The sequence below is a fragment of the Acomys russatus genome, chromosome 1, assembly GCF_903995435.1.
Source record: "Acomys russatus chromosome 1, mAcoRus1.1, whole genome shotgun sequence".
Classification (NCBI taxonomy): Eukaryota; Metazoa; Chordata; class Mammalia; order Rodentia; family Muridae; genus Acomys; species Acomys russatus.
The window spans coordinates 79,897,553-79,916,902 of record NC_067137.1 but is presented as its reverse complement, the minus strand read 5'-3'; the positions used below and the strand labels follow the sequence as shown (position 1 = coordinate 79,916,902).

General features: G+C 41.2%; 1 protein-coding gene and 1 pseudogene across 3 annotated transcripts in view; one reads left to right on the top strand and one right to left on the bottom strand.

The window, feature by feature from the left end:
- The window catches only part of Atl1 (atlastin GTPase 1), an 84,129-nt gene that overhangs the window by 64,123 nt on the left and 656 nt on the right, over window positions 1-19,350 (bottom strand). The gene's annotated exons all lie outside the window — the stretch shown is intronic.
- Window positions 11,194-12,411, top strand: LOC127189950 (plasminogen activator inhibitor 1 RNA-binding protein-like; annotated as a pseudogene).

Here is a 19,350-nt window from a genome sequence, read left to right as displayed (position 1 = left end):
TTTTACAGTTAGCAGTTCTCTCTCTCTCTCTCTCTCTCTCTCTCTCTCTCTCTCTCTCTCTCTCTCTCTCACACACACACACACACACACAGACACACACACATTCTCATTCTCTCCCCCCTTCCTCCCGCCCTCCTCCTTTCTCTCTCTCTCTCTCTCTCTCTCTCTCTCTCTCTCTCATATATTGAGCACTCCCCTAAGAAGCTTTGAGTGAGATGTCTCCCAATAATCTTGGACATCTGACCACTTGTTCTTCAGTTGGTGGCACTGTTTCAGTAGATTACCAGATGTGGCCTTGCTGGAGGGAAGGTGTCATCAAGGGGAGGTTTTGAGAGCTTGCTTGCTGCTTGCAGTTGGAAATGTGAGCTTTTAGCTGTTCTAACATGCTGTCTGCCTGCTATCATGCTTCCCAACCTAGAAGTTAGTGGACTCTTATCCTTCTAGAAATGAAGCCCAATCCTTCCGTCCATAAGTTGCCTTTGGTCATTGTCTTAGTTAGGGTTTTTATTGTTGTGAGGAAACACCATGACCAAAAAGCAAGTTGGGGAGGAAGGAGTACATTTGGCTTATACTTCCATACTGCTACTCATCACTGAAGGAAGTCAGGACAGGAACTCAGACAGGGCAGGAACCAGGGCAGGAGCTGACACAGAAGCCATGGAGGCTATACTTACTGGCTTGTTCCCCATGGCTTGCCCAGCTTGCTCTCTCTAGAACTCAGAACCAAGGATGGCACCACCCACAATGATCTGGGTCCTCCCCCCATTAATGATTAATTAAGAAAATACCCTACAACCAGATCTTACGGATGCATTTTTCTTAATTAAGGTTCCCTCTTTTGAGTTAGCTCTAGCTTGTGTCAAGTTGACATAAAACTAGCTAGCACAGTTATAGTGTTTTATCAAAGCTACAGAAAAATAATTACAGATTCGTGAACTCTTTAAAAGACTTTTCATTGCCATCCTTGTTTATTTTTAAATGTGTGTTTATATGTGCAGATGTTTGTGCTTGTAGAGGTCAGGGGAGGATGTCCAGTGTCCTGTTCTATCACTGTCTGCTATACTCTATTGTGACAGGGTCTCTCATTAAACTTGGAGCTCGCCAATTAGGCTAGGCTAGCTGTTAGCAAGGCCAGGGATCTTGCTGTTCTCCCCTACCTAGCACTGGGGCTATAGGCACCAGGGCCATACTTGGCTTTTTAGATGGGTAGTAGAGATTTGAACTCGGGCCATTGTACTTATACGAGTGCTCTTATTCACTGAGCCGTCTCTTCAGCCCTCCTGATCTTTTTAATGTTCAAAATGCCCTAGATTTAGCCAAAAGGAGCCTCTTTCATGTCTGTTCCTGTATTTCTAACATTTGCCTAATTTGTTTTAAGGACTTCTTCTTTTCTGGTACAAGGAAGGATTCCCTCCTATTTCTCTGCCTCAGAATTGGGATGAGGCATTTCTCCAGGCAGTTCTGGCTCCTTTTGGGTTGTGCTCACTGCTCCAGGAGTGTCACTGTTTTTTGAGTCTTTCAGTAGACAATTCTGGAACACCTCACCTAGGAGAGGATATTGTTATTCAGCCCAGGTTGGTCTTGATCCCTGATTTTCCTGATTTTAAATCCTGAGTAAAGCATGTGCTACTGACATACCTGGATTTATTTTACTTTATTGTATTATATTTTGAGACAAGGTCTCACTATGCAACCCTAGTTGAGCCAGAGCTCACTACGTAAACTACCCTGGCCTTTAACTCAGAGACCTTCCTGCCTCTGCCTCCTGGGTGCTGGGATTAAATATGTATGCCATCATGCTGGCTTTTATTTAGTTTTGTAACCATTAACTTAATAACCCCCAAGGAACTACTTTAAGCTTTATGAGATAAACATAGTTATTTGTTGTATGTGTGGGGTTCTAACTGTAAAATACTAGAAACAAGTGAAATGCCCAAACGCTGAAGAGTGGCTGAATAAAATGTGATACATTTGCATGCGCACTGGTATGTGTCCTTAAAATAAAAATTCACAAGACCATTATAAACTGACAAAAGTGATTTCCGTCCATTTAAATGGAGGACAGATAGATCAAAGAACTAATAGTATACCCTTTCATAAAATAGAAAAGGCTATAAAATGTTGTTTCTATGTATTTATGCAATAACACAGTAAAAATAAACGAGGCGGCAATTAGACAAGTTGCTGATGGGAAGCATGTGGGCCCAGAATAGACATGGCAGGAAGGGCTGGGGATACTGGTACTCTCCATGTGTAGCCTGTGCACCTAACTCTATTACAGCCATGGCATTGCATCACATCTCCAAAATAAACAAGTAAACTGACCAGCACGTGGACAGGATTTTTTTTTTTTTTTTTTTTTTTTTTTTTAGCCCTTTGGCTAATATCAAGTACAAGACATGGAAGGAACTAAAATTCAACTGCAAACTCCACTTACAATAAAAGTAAAGGCCAACACTTGCTGCCTCACAGCCCGAGCTCAATACACAAACCCATACAGAAGAAGAAGAGAGCACTCTCCAGCAACGACATCTATAACTCTTTCTTCTAAATTATAAATAAACATAAGGATTAATCAATAAAATAAATCAAGAGTGAATTTAACCCAATACTTCGGAGGCTGAGGAGTGGAGATTTCAAGTCCAAGGGCAGTCTTGAATAAATAAATTCAGGGCCAAAGTGGACTACATAGTGAGAGCCTGGGGACAATACAAATAAAAATTATAACAAGAGGAGGTAAATGTAAGAACTATGTGTTTTGTTGTTTACTTACCTTTGTTTTGCTTAGCACACATGGATTAGTGAAGCAATAGTAACAGAGAGAGAGAGAGAGAGAGAGAGAGAGAGAGAGAGAGAGAGAGAGAGAGACCGACCGACCTGTGGTTTAGAAGACAGGAGAGGAAGGAAAGAATGAACCCTGAGACATTGAATTGTAATCTAAGGTTTTAGTGTGACACAATAAAAATACAAATAATTTTAAGGATCCAAAAATTCTCAAGACCTTTTGTATGTCCCAAGTGAATACACATGTAAATGGCCAGTAAAACACTTTATTCATTACAGAAAAGCAAATTAAAACGATGTTACCACTTCACATCTGGGTGACTATAACCAAAAGACCATAGAAAGCATTGAGTATGTAGGGAAATGGACACCTTCACACACAAGTGAAAAATATAAAATGCTGAAGCAACACAGGAAAGAAGTCTGGTAGTTCCTCAAACTAAATACAGAATGACTATGTGATTTGGCAATTCTCCTTCTAGGTGTCTATCCCAAAGAAATTATAGTGGAAGCCTACACAGAAACTTGTACAGGAATGTTAGTGTTAATCATATGGCAAAAACCAGAAACAACTTGTGGTGGTTTGAGTAGCCAAAATAGCCCTCACAGGCTCATAGAGAGTGGCATTGTTTTACAGTGTTAGGACTTGTGGCCTTGCTAGTGAAAATCTGTCACTGATGGTGGGCTTTGAGGTTTCAGAAACTCAAACCAGGCCAGGTGTCACGCTCTCTCCATGCTGCCTGCCAATCCAGACGTAGCGCTTTCAGCTACCTCTCTAGCACCACGTCTGCCTGTGTGCCGCCACCCTTGCTTCTGATCATGGTGATAATGGACTAAACCTGTGAACTGTCAGCCAGCCCCAACTAAATTTTTTCTTTATAACAGTTGTTGTGGTTGTAGTGTCTCTTCACAGCAATAAATCCTAACTAAGACACAACTCAAATGCCAAATAAATAATTGGTAAGCAAAACATGACATATCCATTTGCATATTTGGTCATAAGGAAGGAACACTGATACATGCTGCAGTATGAACCTCTCATATCTTATCCTATAAACTGTCTTCTACTTTGTATCCTCAATTAAATTTTCTTCTATTGATCCTTTCTCACATTCATTTTACCTCACTGGTTTTTAACAAAATCTCAATCATTTAATTTTATCAATGAAGATTTAGGGAGCTAGATGTTGGGGTGAAAGCCTGCTAGCTCAGAGAGGCAGACAAAGCACTCAGCTGACCTTCCTCCTCAGCCAATATGCCAAAAGAAATTCTACTCTTTTCCTATCTATGCCATCTCAAAAAAGCCCTTCAAACTGAATGTCCCTCCCCTCCACTTCCTGTGCATTGTTCTATCCCTCCTCCTGACTTCCTCAAATATTTTTTCTATGTTTACTTACTGTCAGCTGGTTGCATGCTTCACCTCTTGACTTATGGTTGATCTTTTATTGTATAAGATTGTTTTAGCTATTCTCTGTTTTTTGTCTTTCCATATAAAGTTGAGAATTGACCTTTCAATGTCTTCAAAGAATTGTGTAGGTATTTTGATAGGGACTGCATTGAAAGGATTAAAGACCTCAATATAAAACCAGAGACACTAAATCAGTTAGAAGAAAAAGTAGGGAAGAGCCTGGAACACATTGGCACAGGAGACAACTTCCTGAACAGAACACCAACAGCCCAGGCCTTAAGGTCAACAATTAATAAATGGGACCTCATGAGGCTGAGAAGCTTCTGTAAGGCAGGAGACGCTGTCAACAGAACAAAGCGACAGCCTACAGACTGGGAAATGATCTTCACCAACCCTGCATCTGACAAAGGTATAATATTCAAACTTTATAAAGAACTCAAGAAATTAAACACCACCAAACCAAATAATCCAATTGAGAAATGGAGCTCAGAATTAAACAGAGAATTCTCAACAGAGGAATATAGAATGGCTGGGACACACTTTAAAAAATGCTCAACGTCTTTAGTCATCAGGGAAATGCAAATCAAAACACCCTAGATTCCATCTTACACCCATCAGAATGGCTAAGATCAAAAATTCAAGTGACACCACATGCTGGCGAGGATGTGGAGAAAGAAGAACACTCCTTCATTGCTGGTGGGAATGCAGATTAGTGCAGTCACATTGGAAATCTGTCTGGCGCTATCTCAGAAAACTAGAAATAGGGCTTCCTCAAGACCCAGCTATTCCACTCCTTGGAATATACCTAGAAGATGCTCCAGCATACAACAGGGACATATGCTCAGCCATATTCATAGCAGCCTTATTCATAATAGCCAGAACATGGAAACAGCCTAAGTGTCCCTCAGTAGAAAAACAGATAAAGAAACTGTGGTACATTTACACTATGAATACTATTCAGCTATTAAAAACAAGGAATTCCCAAAATTTGTGGACAAATGGATTGAACTTGAAATGATCATAATGAGTGAGCTAACCCAGAAGCAGAGAGACTCAAATGGTATATACTCACTTATAACTGGACACTATCCCAAGGGACGGGTCCCATGAAAGTATTCACTTACCAGGAAAGTGGGACAGAGGGAAGACATCCTATTGGGACTCTAGGTGAGAAAAATATAGGAGATAGGGAAATAGATGGATCCAGAGGGTCCTAGAAACCAATAAGAAGAACACTATGATGGGCGGATCTGGGCCCAGGGGTTCTGCTCGATCTAAGGCACCAACCAAGGACAATATGTGCAGTCATCATCAAACCCCTACCCAGATCTAGCCAAGGGACAGAACATTTTCCACAGTTAAGTGGAGACTGGGGACTGACTTTCACACGATCTCTGGTGCCCCATATTTGGCCATGTCCCCTTGTTGGGGAGGCCCAATGGCACTCAGAGGAAGGATAGCAGGCTATCAAGAAGAGACTTGATACCTTAGTATCATATTCAGGGGGAGGAGGTCCCCCTCAGTCACAGTCATAGGGAAGGGGAAAGAGGTGAAAGAGGGAGGGAGGGAGGAATGGGAGGATGCATGGGATGAGATAGCAAATGAGATATAATATGAATTATTTTATTTTTCAATAAAAATGTGTTAAAAAATAAATAAATTTTCTTTCTCATTCATGGAATAACATGAACATCCAACATGGTGTCTTTAACAAGAAGACCAAGACTTGTACTTTCTTCTATTCTTTACTTGGGGCTTTCATCATATGACCCAAGCTACCCACTCCAGCTTGAACATTAACATTGTTATTCTAACATGTGAATATTAAAGAGGTACACCAAGGGCTCCAGACACAGTCTTCCTTACTTCTTTTGTGGAACAACAACCAATTTCCCTATAGTAATTAGGACCAGGAACACCAACCAGAACAAGATTCCTTCTCTGATCTGTTGGTTCTGTGGCCTGAAGACCAAAAAACAGCCATGTAGTAGTGTCAGCTGACCCTCCCACCCCCAGTTAACAGAATTGTGACTTACTTATATGAGGGACAGTGTTTGTCTCTTGGCTAGTTAGGCCTTCAGATCCACCAATCTCACTGTGTAGAGAATAAGGTTTAAGGACCAAAATTCTCCAAGAATAATTCAGAATAATTTAAGAGTAATAATACTTCTAGACCTTGATTCACAGGCCTATGAACTCTGACCATGGGTTATATATGGAAATATGTATATATGAATGCTGGGTTAATTTGTGTGCTATGTCTTCATGGGAGCTACCTTTCAGTCACAAGACTCCCGCCGCCTCCCCTCTCCCACTGCCATCATCTCAAACTAGCCATTTCTGACTGATGAGTGTTGGGCCAAAGTACCTAACTCCATGGGCAAGTCTATAATGACACATTTCTTATCAAACTCTGTTTCTTGTCCAAAGATAATGCTGTTTGTGATACATGGAGATGAAGCATTCTGTTCTATGAGCCCATGGATTATGACACTAGAAGGAGCTTCATGACAGAAAAAGTAAACCATGTGCTATATAAATCTATCCCTGTGGAGGCAAATTGCCTTTCTCATCAAAATAGAAAAGATCTAGTACAATTAAATTGCCATCAGATGGCTGGCTGATTTAGGCAACAATATCAGACTTGAGGCTCTGCCATGGCCTCTGATATAAACAGGTTAAACACTCCACAATGACAATAACTGAATTATACTTGGCAAACAGAAATCCATACTGTTGAGTCTACTATTTAACTTAAATTCTTATTGCTTCATGAGGCAACTAAGCAAGTTCTACAGTGACTGGGCAGAAATTGGCTAGCTGACATCTACAGGGCATATCCTCTTAAAGAATCACTTATCAGGATGGATAACCTCAGGTGAGGGTAATACAGTTCAAAAATGTTTTCACATTCTGGGTATTCCTAATGATCCATCCACAATACCTTATCTACTGATTTCCTTCATTTTGATATTTCCAAGTCACTGACCAACTTATTACCTACTGTGCATAAATCAATATTGGTTCCTACCTCAGGCCAACTCTCCTTCCTAACGAAAAGGTCAATGAAATGTTCTGTTCAATATTGTGCTCACTGGGAGAATTTTTCTTCATTGTCATCATTCCTCTTTGTAGAATCAGACCATAAATCAGTGGCAAGCTTCTTCACATTGGTGCTAACACAGAATGCCAACTATTAATAAACGAAGCCTACACATGTTCTTCCTATGCTAATGACCCTGAGTCTGCATATATAAGTAGAAGAAATGGGGCACAGGGGTGGGGAGAGAAGGGCAGATGCCATGGAAGCTTGTTCAAAATCTACCTTGCTTCCAGATCATGCAAAACGTTTCTGGTATGTACTCTTACATTCGACAACGAAATTTATAATTTAGTAAATGAGATAACACACAGTTCCTAAAGAACAGTTTATGTCACATAGTCACTTAGTATCTCATAATCTGGTGTTAACTATGTGCCAAAGCCTGGTACCAAGCCAAGAGTTGGCTTTCAGTGGTGCAGACATCACAGATAGGGCATCCTCATATTCCAAAATCAGAGGTAGAATACCTAGTGCTGTGATTCTTGTTTTTGGTTTGCAAGAGTCTTCCTATGATATATGTCATCACGTCTGCTGAATCCTAAAACCCAAGTATCAAGACACCCTATGACATAGCATGAGTCATCAGCCATTATTCGAAGTCCTATGAAAACTGGTAGTCACGTGTTATGAGGGAAAGGATCAAAGATCAGTGTAGTACATTGTCTTCAAATTCCAAATAGGACAGCTGAGGTGGATCAATTTCAACAATGTGCTAGGACCACATTGATTACTTGTTCCATCCTCTGATATAAGGGTAATTTGTTTTTGCTTTAAGGAATAAGTTTAAAATATTTTTGCCCAGTGTGGTCCCAAACTCCTCGGCTCATGGATGTCCTGTCTTCAGTTCCTAAATATCCATGACTATATGTATGAGATCACATCTGCTCTGATGGTCTTTCTAAAGCATGTAGATGGTAGCTACTTCCTGTTCCTCAGGTCCTATTTATATAAAGGAATCAAATCAATAGACTGCTATGATATTCTTCTTGATAGCAAGGAAATAAAGATCAGTCTAGAATTATACTATGTTACTGCACAGAAAAGGTCAAACAGTGACCACGCTATCACAGCCTCACAAAGGCAAATGCTTTAGATTATCCTTATTAACAGGAACTGAAAAAGTTATACTCTGAGCTTCAAGTCAGCAGCAATGCTCAGACTACCAAGCTTACATTTATTGGCTCTAGTAAAGGTCCTAATTGCAATATTACAAATTGGCATCAACACTTAATTGACTATTTATGTTTGCATGTAGTTTACACAAGTGTGTACCTTGTGAGCTCACTCATGTGTGTGTATGTAGAGGGCAGAAATTACCCTCAATTGTTTCTCTACCTTTTTATCTCTTTGAGGCAGCCTCTCTCACTGAACCCCTGGCTCACTGTTTCAGCAAGGCTGGCTAGCCAGCAAGCTCCTGAGGTCCTCTTGTCTCTGCCTCCTCAATGTGGGAGCTACAGGTAACATCACACTGCCTGGCTTTCAGATGGGTGCTGGGGACCCGAACTAAGGGTGTCACACTTGCTCAGCAAGAACTTTATCTGTACAGGTATCTCCCCTGCAATAATATATGTATATATTATTCACAAGTATCTTTAGGCTAATTTATCTATTTGGAATGGTTTGAATATGCCAACCAAAGTTCTTATGCTGGGAATTTAATCCCTACTGTAACCATGTCAAAAGATGGACCCTTTAAGGGATGATTAGCTCATGAAGGCTGGGCCCTCTTATGTTCTTTAACAATGGGTTTCCTTCATCTACCTATTTCACACCAGCAAGTTACTGCCCCCCTGCCTTCTGCTAAGTCATGATATAACCAGAAGGTTTAATCAGATGCCAACATCTTGAGATTGACTGTCTAGTCTTCAGAACTGAGAGATACGAATTCTCAATCTGTGCTTATGTTATAGCAACATAAAATGTAGTTAAGACACTACTAAATGGACCAAGCAGATATGCTAAAAGACATAGACCTCTGACTCTCCTTTTTTTTTTTTTTTTTAGATTTTACTTAATGTGTATTTTGCCGGTATGAAAGGTGATTGCGATGGTCAGAAGTGAACGTTGAGTCCCCTGGAACTGGAGTTGGAGATGGTGAGCCACCATGGAGTTGCTGGAAAACAAACCTAGTCCTCTTAAAGAGCAGCAAGTACCCTTAGCCTTTCATATCTTTAAGAGTTATACTAATTTCCCAAGTGATAAAGTTTAATTTGATTTTCTACTATAGGCACAGGGGTCACACTAGGCCTATCAGTCCTACAATTTCACATCCCTCAGTTGACATTCACAAGCTGCTTGCTGGGTTTCCTCTAGGCAATGTGCCCACTCTCACATACATTTTGGAATTGAGAAAATAACCCTCAGCATTTATCTTTGCTTCTTTTAGGCCTTTCATGAAATACATCAGAGCCAGGACTACATTTGACTTCCTTCCATCTCTACTAAGATCACTGGAATCCTGGTGTGTTATGATGATTCTTCAGGGAATACTGTTTGGGCCACTATCCTCCAGACTGCCTGAGAATTTCACATTCCTCAATTCATATTCATCCTGGTCACAGGTCTCTCTGGAAATAGCCTCAGGTAAGGGACACTCATTATACATAAACAGAGGCAGGATTCTTCCCCAAAGAAAACTGCTTCCCATTCCTTAAGTAAAAGGTTCTGGGGTTAAGAACTGGCTTACAACCAAACGTTAGATAATGGTCTCCATCTCTGTTACAGTAACCAGTTCCTTTTCCACCCACCATTCCTAGAATTCTTCCACTCCCATATATCAAGTAGCACTTAAGTAGGCTATGGCTTTCATTCACTCCACAAATCTGAGGATCAACAGGCCACCACCCTAATCCCTTGTGGTCAAAATACCTTGACTATCACTTCCTCTTGAGGGTTATCAATAGTAACTACCAGCACTACTTGATAGTCTTCTTTCCAGCCTCTACAAGGATCATCTCCCTGTGTTACTGTGGCAACATCATCTCCAACCTACTGAGGACAGTCACTAGCGAAGTTGGCAAGAATATCTCTGTTCTCCTTCACTCAGTGTCCTGATTGGATAAATTCTATGGGCCATCCCAGAGGAGGTGTGTACGGAGCATAGCTGTGCAGGATGAACACTGGAGAGTGTATGTCAGTCTCCTTTTCATCACTGTAACAAAATACTTGACAAAAAACAAAGTAAAACTCAACTTTCAGAGTTTATAAGCTATGGTCAACTGGCTCCATAGTTTCTGGTTGTGTGGCAAAGGAGGACATCATGGCAGAAGGGCCTGCTGCAGCACCGCTGCTCCCCTCCTGGCAGCCACAAAGGAAGGAGAAATAGAGTAGGGAGTTGAGCCCAAAAAATACCCTTCTACATATGTTCCCAACGAGCTGCTTCCTGCCATGAGGTCCCACCTTCTATAGTTTCCAACACACCCAAAAGGTCATTGAAGTTTTGACACTATCAATGAATCAATCCATCAGTTAGGTCAGAGCCCTCCACTAATTATTGGAGCTACCAGCTATGAATAAAACTTTCCATACCTAAGCGTTTGAAGGTACACTTCTTATATATATAACAGAGTTCAACATTTCCATCTTCCTAAATCTATAGATGCCTTCCTTTATAATATATGAGAGAAATTCTGGTACTTCCATGTAGAGACTGTAAGCTATTGTAGTGGTTTGGATGAAAATGGCTCCCATATGGACCCATAGGTCCATATATTTTAACACTTGGTCCCATGTTGGTGAAATTGTTTAGGAAGGATTAGGAGGTATGGCCCTGTTGAAAAAGGTGTGTCAGTGGGTGTTAAAAGTTTTTACATATCTTGTGGGAAGAGCTGAAGCAGGCGCTTTTGGCTTGGCGCGGTCCGCTGCAATGCGTGGAGGAACGCGCCGCTGAGCCACCATCATGCCTGGGCACCCACAGGAAGGCTTCGGCTGCGTGGTCACCAACCGATTCGACCAGCTATTTGACGACGAATCAGACCCTTTCGAGGCTGAAGGCAGCAGAGAACAAGAAAAAAGAAGCCGGCAGGGGTGGCGTTGGGGGCCCCCGGGGCCAAGAGCGCAGCTCAGGCCAAGGCCCAGACCAACTCAAACAGTTGCGTAGAGAGTCCCTGAAAGACCACAAGAACCCGCTGCCCTCCAACGTCGGCGGCCGACAAAAAGGAGGAGACGCAGCCGCTGGTGGCGCTTAAGAAAGAAGGAATAAGGCGAGTTGGAAGAAGACCTGATCAACAACTTCAAGGTGATGGGAAAATAATTGATAGGAGACCAGAAAGGCGAGCACCTCGTGAAAGAAGATTTGAAAAGCCACTTGAAGAAAAGGGTGAAGGAGGTGAATTTTCAGTTGATAGACCGATTATTGAACGGCTTATCCGAGGCCAAGGTGGTCTTGGAAGGGATCGAGGAGGCCGTGGACGTGGAATGGGCCGAGGCGATGGATTTGATTCTTGTGGCAAACGTGAATTTGATGGGCAGAGTGGAAGTGATAGATCTGGCCTGAAACATGAGGACAAACGTGGAGGTAGTGGATCTCACAACTGGGGAACTGTCAAAGATGAATTAACTGATTTGGATCCATCAACTGTGACCACAGAAACACCTGAAGGTGAAGAGCACCGCGTGGCAGACACTGAAAATAAGGAGAATGAAGTTGAAGAGGTTAAGGAAGAGGGTCCAAAAGAGATGACTTTGGATGAGTGGAAAGCTATTCAAAATAGAGACCGAGCAAAAGTAGAATATCTGAAAACCAAGTGAAGGTGCTGACCGACAATGGAAAAAGGGATTTGCTCTGCATAAGCCAAAAAGTGAAGAGGCTCGTGCTCAAGATTCAGTTATGGACCATCATTTCCGGAAGCCAGCAAATGATATAAGTCTCAACTGGAGATGAATTTCGGAGACCTAGGTCGCCCAGGACTTGGTAGCAGGGGAGGACGTGGTGGACGTGGGCGTGGTAGTCGTCCAAACCCTGGCAGCAGGACTGACAAGTCAAGTGCTTCTGCTCCTGATGTAGATGACCCAGAGGTATTCCCAGCTCTGGCCTAACTGGATGCCATAATACCACATTGGTTCCTTTGTGGACCCCCCTGTTCAAAGCTTTTGAATGCTTAAGAATCCCAAACAACTAAGAATTTAAAAAAAAAAAAAAAAAAAAAAAAAAAAAAAGACTGTCATTCATACCTACAGACTGAATTTTATCGGTTTTGAAAACGAACTTCTCTAGCTACACAGAAGTAACAAATGTTAGTCAGTTTTGTATTTAGAAATGTATTGGTAGCAGGGATGTTTTCATAATTTTCAGAGATTATGCACTCTTCATGAATACTTTTGTATTGCTGCTTGCAAATATGCATTTCCAAACTTGAAATATAGGTGTGAACAGTGTGTACCAGTTAAAAAAAAGGTTTTACATATTGAAGTCCAGCTTTGACATCAACTGGGGAAAACTGAGGTGGGATGTGGCTGGCTGGCTGCTGACCCTGTAGACTTTCTCTGAGGGCATCCTTCCAGGCCGGAACTGATAGTTACTGGCAATAGCTTCCACTGATGGTGGCAAGCTGGGGGTAGGGCTGATGGCTCCTAGGAACAGCTAGAGTTGATGGTTCCTAGCGGGGGCTTCCACCGATGGCGGCAAGCATCTAAAAAGAAAAGGAAATAAGGAGAAAAGAAACACACACACACACACACACACACACACATACACACACACTAGATGACAAAGTAAGACAGACTCCCACAGGTAGGTTTCAACAAGCTGTTTCTTCTTCTTTTTTTATGATTATCTTTTTATTTTCATCCTTATCCTTATTCTTTTCCTTCTTCTCACAGTTTATATACCCCAGCAAAATCTTTCAAGCAGTACAAAAATCACAATGTGTTTACATTCTATTTCTCTACAAATAAATGATTACAATGGATATACGTAAGAAAATCATGTTCTCAATACCTTCACACGATCAAACGTTTTACGTATTATGGGTGAGAAACAAACATGAATAACAAGTTATTTTCAAGAACACACACACATTTGTACATAAGCAACTTGTTACACATTAACAGAGTACAAGCAAGTAAGGTAATTTCTCAGCCTGCTTTTCTTTACTGGCTGGCTGCAATTTGCGGCTACAAAGAAGGAATCAATTACCTTAAGAAGTAATCTTATAAAAATCTTAAAAGAATCACAAATCTAAACTCCTATATAAAAATCAGCCATTTCTATTTTAAGTCCTAAAGGTGCTCATCTACTCATTAATATGTTTTATTAAATCATATCAGGAAGCTGAGGGCAGAAAAATAGAATAAGGAAATCAATCGTCATCTCAGTCACCAGCCCAGCTTGAAAGAGTCACGTCAGCCAATGCTGCTATGGGCCATTGCTTTTACTTTGCCAATCTCAAAAAGTCCCTGGCCTTACTAAGAAGAGTGTACTTTCTCTTAACTTCAATTGTCCCCTAAGGTTTCCTGCATCAGAGCCACTAGCAAAAACATCTTTACCTAACCTTGTTGAACAATCTATTCTTCCAAATTCTTTCTAAGGGTAATGATCATTGTTAATAATCTACATTTGCAGGTTGTTTTAAAGGTAGTAGTTAAATCATTAATCTGCTCCAGCAGCAATGCCTGAAAGAGATCAAGCACTGTTATTGCGTTTGCCAGTGATGCTGCCCCATGAGGGGCTGGAAGTATAGTACTTTACAGTACTCACACAATTCACATACAAAGGGGATGATGAGGACTGCAAAGGTAACAAGCAGAGCTATGGTCCAGAACACCATGAAGTCCTCAGGACATGTAGTTCTCGGGGTTATGCCTCATCAAGATGCACCCATCATGGGTTTGCTAACTAGTGGGCTGCATTCCATGAGTTCTAGAGCTGCTGTGCTGTTCCTCTTGCACACACCCCAACATTTACAGAACTGTGTTTTTCTCAGTTTCTCTCAGCTACCACCCAAATAATTAAGACTCTATTATTTTAACAAGTTTCACAGCATAATACCTGAGCATTTATTACTCTATTCTTTTTTTAAATTTATTTATTCAGATTACAACTCAAATGTTATCCCATCACTTGTATCCTCCCGTTTCTCCCTTCCTCCCATTCCCACTCTATTCCCCTCCCCTAGGTCCATGCCCAAGGGGGATCTCCTCCCCCACTTTATGGTCACAGGCTATCAAGTCTCATCTTGGTAGCCTGCCTATTCTTTCTTTGAGTGCCACCAGGGCTCCCCATCCAGGGGAAGTCATCAAATATGGGTCACCAGAGTTCATGTCAGAGTCAGTCCCCACTCTCCACATAACTGTGGAGAATGTCCTGTCCATTGGCTAGATCAGAGTAGAGGTTCATGTTAAATATTTATATTGTCCTTGGTTAGTGCAATAGTTTGAGCAGACATCCCTGGGCCCTAATCTACCCATTACGATGTTCTTCTTGTAGGTTCCTAAGATCCTCTGGATCTTTCTATTTCCCCATCTGCTGTATTTCTCTTACCTAGAGTCCCAGTAGGATGTCCTCACCTCTATCCCAATCTCCTGGTAAGTGAAGACTTTCATCTTAAGTCTCTAAACTAATCTGGCTTTCTCTCAGCATACATCCCAAAAAACTTGTACTTGGTAGTTTTCCTGCTCCAGCTCCTCTCTCTTGATGTCTCCTGGACCTCTGCCTGGGGCTCAATCCCATACTTCCTCTTTTAACTCTTCCTACCCTAGCTGGCAGGAAGTCTAGCCCTATTCTCTCCCTGCTCAATGATTGGCTATAAACTGTTTTATTGGCATATCAGGGGACAATTGGGGAGCAGTGTTTACACAACATTGAGACAGGAGACACTCAAAACAATGATTGCAACCAGATATGGGGGAAGGGATAGAGAAATCAGCACATAAATTACACAGTAACCTTAATGCTCACAGCTGGGTGTAGGCTTGGACATTTCAAAAGACTCATGTGATTCTCAGGGACTGCTCTTTCAGCCTTGTTGTGGATCAAGATGTGGTCGCTCAGATTTTCCTTCATTCCACCATCATAGACTCTAACTTTCTGAAACTATAAGCCAAATTAAATCCTTTCTTTTATAACTTGCCTTAGTCATGGTGTTTTATTACAGAAAAATAAAAGTAAATAAGACAGACATTATTAAGTGCTAGCTTCAACTAACCTATGTGGAAGGACAGATGCTCAGGTCAGCACACATCTCAATTTTAGGCAAGTATTTGGCAAGATTCTGTAATGTCCTCAAGTGTATGCACTCTTTCATCCAAGACCAGGCTAGAACTTTTCCATCTGGGCTATGCTGAAAGTTTAACTCATATTCAGGACTTTTATCCTTACTTTTATCTGCTCAAACAATCCAAACCCTGGCACAGGGTCCCACACCATCCCCTTTAGGGCCCTTACCTTATCCTAACAGACATAGAGCTTGGAATTACTGAGTTTACAACTCTGTAGCCCTTGCAGTCAGGCCCTGGCCTTGAACCTCAGCCATTGGTGGCTGGCAGTTATAAGACATAATGAGTTTCTTCAAAACTATCCAAAAAACAAAGAAAAGGCCCAATAATGTCTGGATTTTCAACCCATGCTTTAAATTGAAACAAAAAATTAAAAACAAACAAACAAACAAACAAAAAACGAGTGTCTCTCAGAGTCCACTCCTGACCTGCATGCTGTGTTTTTGGTTTTGTCTTCTGGGTTTTTGGTATGTGTGTGTTATCATCTTAGCTAAAATAAAAATTGACTCTAGAGATCGCCAATCACATCTAGCACCCCACTGAGGAGGAGTAAAGGGGGAGGTGGGCACAACACACCTACAGCAAACACTATAGTTTGTTATATGGAAAAGAGCAAAAAGCTGGAACATAGGGCCAGTCAGATAGGCTCTGGCCTCCATCTGATGGCCTGAGCTTGATCTACGTAGTGGAAAGACAGAATTGACCCCCACAGCTGTCTGTCTCTGTCTTTCTCTCTCACACATACACTCATAGACATGCATGCACGCAACTCACACACATGCTGGCCATGTGCTTCTTATTCCACCTAACCCATGGAGGCAGCCTCCTTCCTGTTCTTCTTCTGCTGTCTCCTTTCTTATTCTCTGGTATCTTACTGCTTTCCTTCCCAAGATCCTCTCTGTCCTCAAAGCCTAGGAACCTTAACCACGCCTATTCCATTTGCCCTGCCCAGGTGTGCTGGCTTTTTATTGGTCAAACAGGAATATGTTTTCGGCTAGGTCACGAACACCATTTGGGGGTACTTGAGTCTGCTCATTTGGGCAGCAACCAGACCAACTCCCAACACCATAGTGTGTGTATGAGTTGCACATGTGCGTGTCTGAGAGAGAGAGAGACAGACAGACAGAGAGAAAGAGACAGAGACACAGACACAGAGACAGACAGACAGACACCAACCCACCTGGTAGGAGTCGATTCTGTCTTTCCACCATGTAGATCAAGCTCAGGCCGTCACGTGGAGGCCAGAGCCTATCTGACTGGCCCTATGTTCCAGCTTTTTGCTCTTTTCCATATAACAAACTATAGTGTTTTGTTGTGTCCCCCACCCCTTTTCCTCCTCCTCAGTGAAGTGCTAGTTGTGATTGGTGATCTCTGGAGTCAACTTTCATTTTAGCTAAGACTGAAAGACAACAAAAATGAAGGCCATGGAATTTTTTGTTTTACGTAGTTAAGGTTCAAAACTTACTATGTAAGCAAAATCTGTTAACTTAAAATCCTAAAATGTGTGGAGGCACACACCTTTAAACCCAGCACTTGAGAGGCAGAGGCCAGCCTGGTCTACAGAGTGAGTCCAGGCCAGTTGGACTATACTGTCTCTACAACATAGAGATTTTAGCATTATAATCTCCCAATATACCCCTCCCTCCCTCCCTCCTTGGCTGTTTGAGACAAGGTTTCACTGTGTAGTTCTGGTTAGCCTGTAATTCACTACATAGGCCAGGCAAGCCTCACAGGGGTAGCTTGATAGAAATTATTAGCAGATGGCATGGGATTGGGGCAGGGAGATATGGAAGGTAGTTTAGGAGATTAATATCTGCCCTGCCCCAGGTGAACCAAGGCTATTTTAAAATATAACAGGTGTCTGTGTTTTTATTGATCTATAGAGGATTAGAAAATATTGCCATAGTTATTATAATAATAAACATTTATTAGGTCATACTTTTAGATTAACCACAACACCATGGCATTAGCACTGCCTCCCCAATAAATAAATTGTATCAACAATGTTTTAAAAGATGAAAAATATTTACTTGTCAAGTGTTATAGAACACACACACACATACACTGGTTTGGGAGAAAATATCTATTAAGTCATGTTTCTTCTTATTCTGTATCTTGTCATTATAAAACTGAGCAATTTGTAAGGGTTCTTTCAATGTTAGCTACAATGATTTATTATTACATGACATTCAACCTAAAATTATATGCTTAATTGTTTAAGCTACAAATTAAGCTTACTCACAGTTTGTTTATAAGCACATGGAATTTTAATTTCTTTACCCACCAACCTACGTCACTGACCTTGTTAAAGTTAACTCAGCTAGTTTTGAAAAAAATATTTAAAATTCTTTTGAAGTTAGTATAAAGCAAATGTTTTCCTGTTCGCATCATCTGTGGTACAAGTACAATAGTGATTATAGCAGACACTATTTTTAACCACCACACAGACTCTTGTCTTTCCATGCTATTCGTTTCTTGGTTGATGATCAAAGCATATGGATCTGCCATTACTGGCAACATAAAATATCTTCACTTGTGACCTCAAGCTTTTTATTACCTAATTCATTTTAAATACTGTGTTCTAGAATAATATACTTAGAGGGTTGTCAGAAGATATTTATCATCATTTCAAACTGGGTACTCAGAGTTTCCACTTTGTGAAGGCTTATGAGGGAATTTTTTCTGAGGTCTTAGCATCAGGAAAAGATATGCCTCTCTTGATTAATTTGTTCATCTTTATTTCAAAAACAAACAAAGTTCCACTCTCAAGTCTTCTGCTATGACTTTTTTTTTTTTTTCATTGTTCTGGTTTCCTGCCCCCCCACCCCCAAATCTCATGCAGTTTCCTCTCACTTATTTTTATCTTATGTAAAAATAAGTATTTTGTGTGAGCTGCCTCAAACTCCCCCATGGGATAATGCAGGTATAAATAAGAACAGGCACATTTTATGCTAGAGAAAAGATGAATGTCCCCTTCAGCCCTGACTTTGGAGGGCTGCTTTCCTCTCACACAACACCCACTCTCCAAGTATTCTCGACTATTCTGGGGACAGTGTGGTGGAGGGTCCTCAGCCCATGAGTGTTCGGCAAAGGCTCTAGTCTCAGAGTGGACAAGGGTGGGTTTAACTACATGACCAACATAAATCTATGACAGTGAACAAGTACTAAGATACCAATAGAACATTTGAAGAGATTTTGAGTCATAGAAGCCAAAAGTATGTGCCCACCAAAACAAGTGCCAAGAAGCTTTGAAAGAAGGAACTGTTCAACATTTTTTTTTTCCAATGCAGCATACACACAGGCTTTGTCCCTGGAGCATGTAAGTCTGGGCTTACTTATGTTCCCTAAAGAAGTGCTCTTTGTGTGTGGAACACAAGAAAATGCATATATTCCCTGTTCTGTTAAGGTGTTAATTTAATTTCTTCGTTTATTAACTATTAGAAGTGTATTTCTCTAAACAGAATTGGATTGTGTCTGGAGCCACATGTCATTTGAAACTCATAATTTTTCAGTCACTTAAGCACACAGCAGCTGTGTATTAATCTGTTTTTTCCAATTTTCTCAAATTTTTATTTAATTTCGTCTTTTGCCTACATGTATGTCAGTGCACCACGTGCATGCCTGGTGCCTACGGAGTGGATTCCCACCCCCACCTCGACTTAGTTACAGACAGTGTGAGCTGCCAAGCTGGTGCTGGGAGCCATGTCCTCTGAAGAGCAGGAGTGCTCTTACCCACTAAGCCATCTTTCCAGTACTTATCTGGTTTTTCTACTGAAAAAAAAAAAAAAAAATCTCTGCATGACTCTAGAAATAGTTTTTACCAGGATACATACAATTGGTA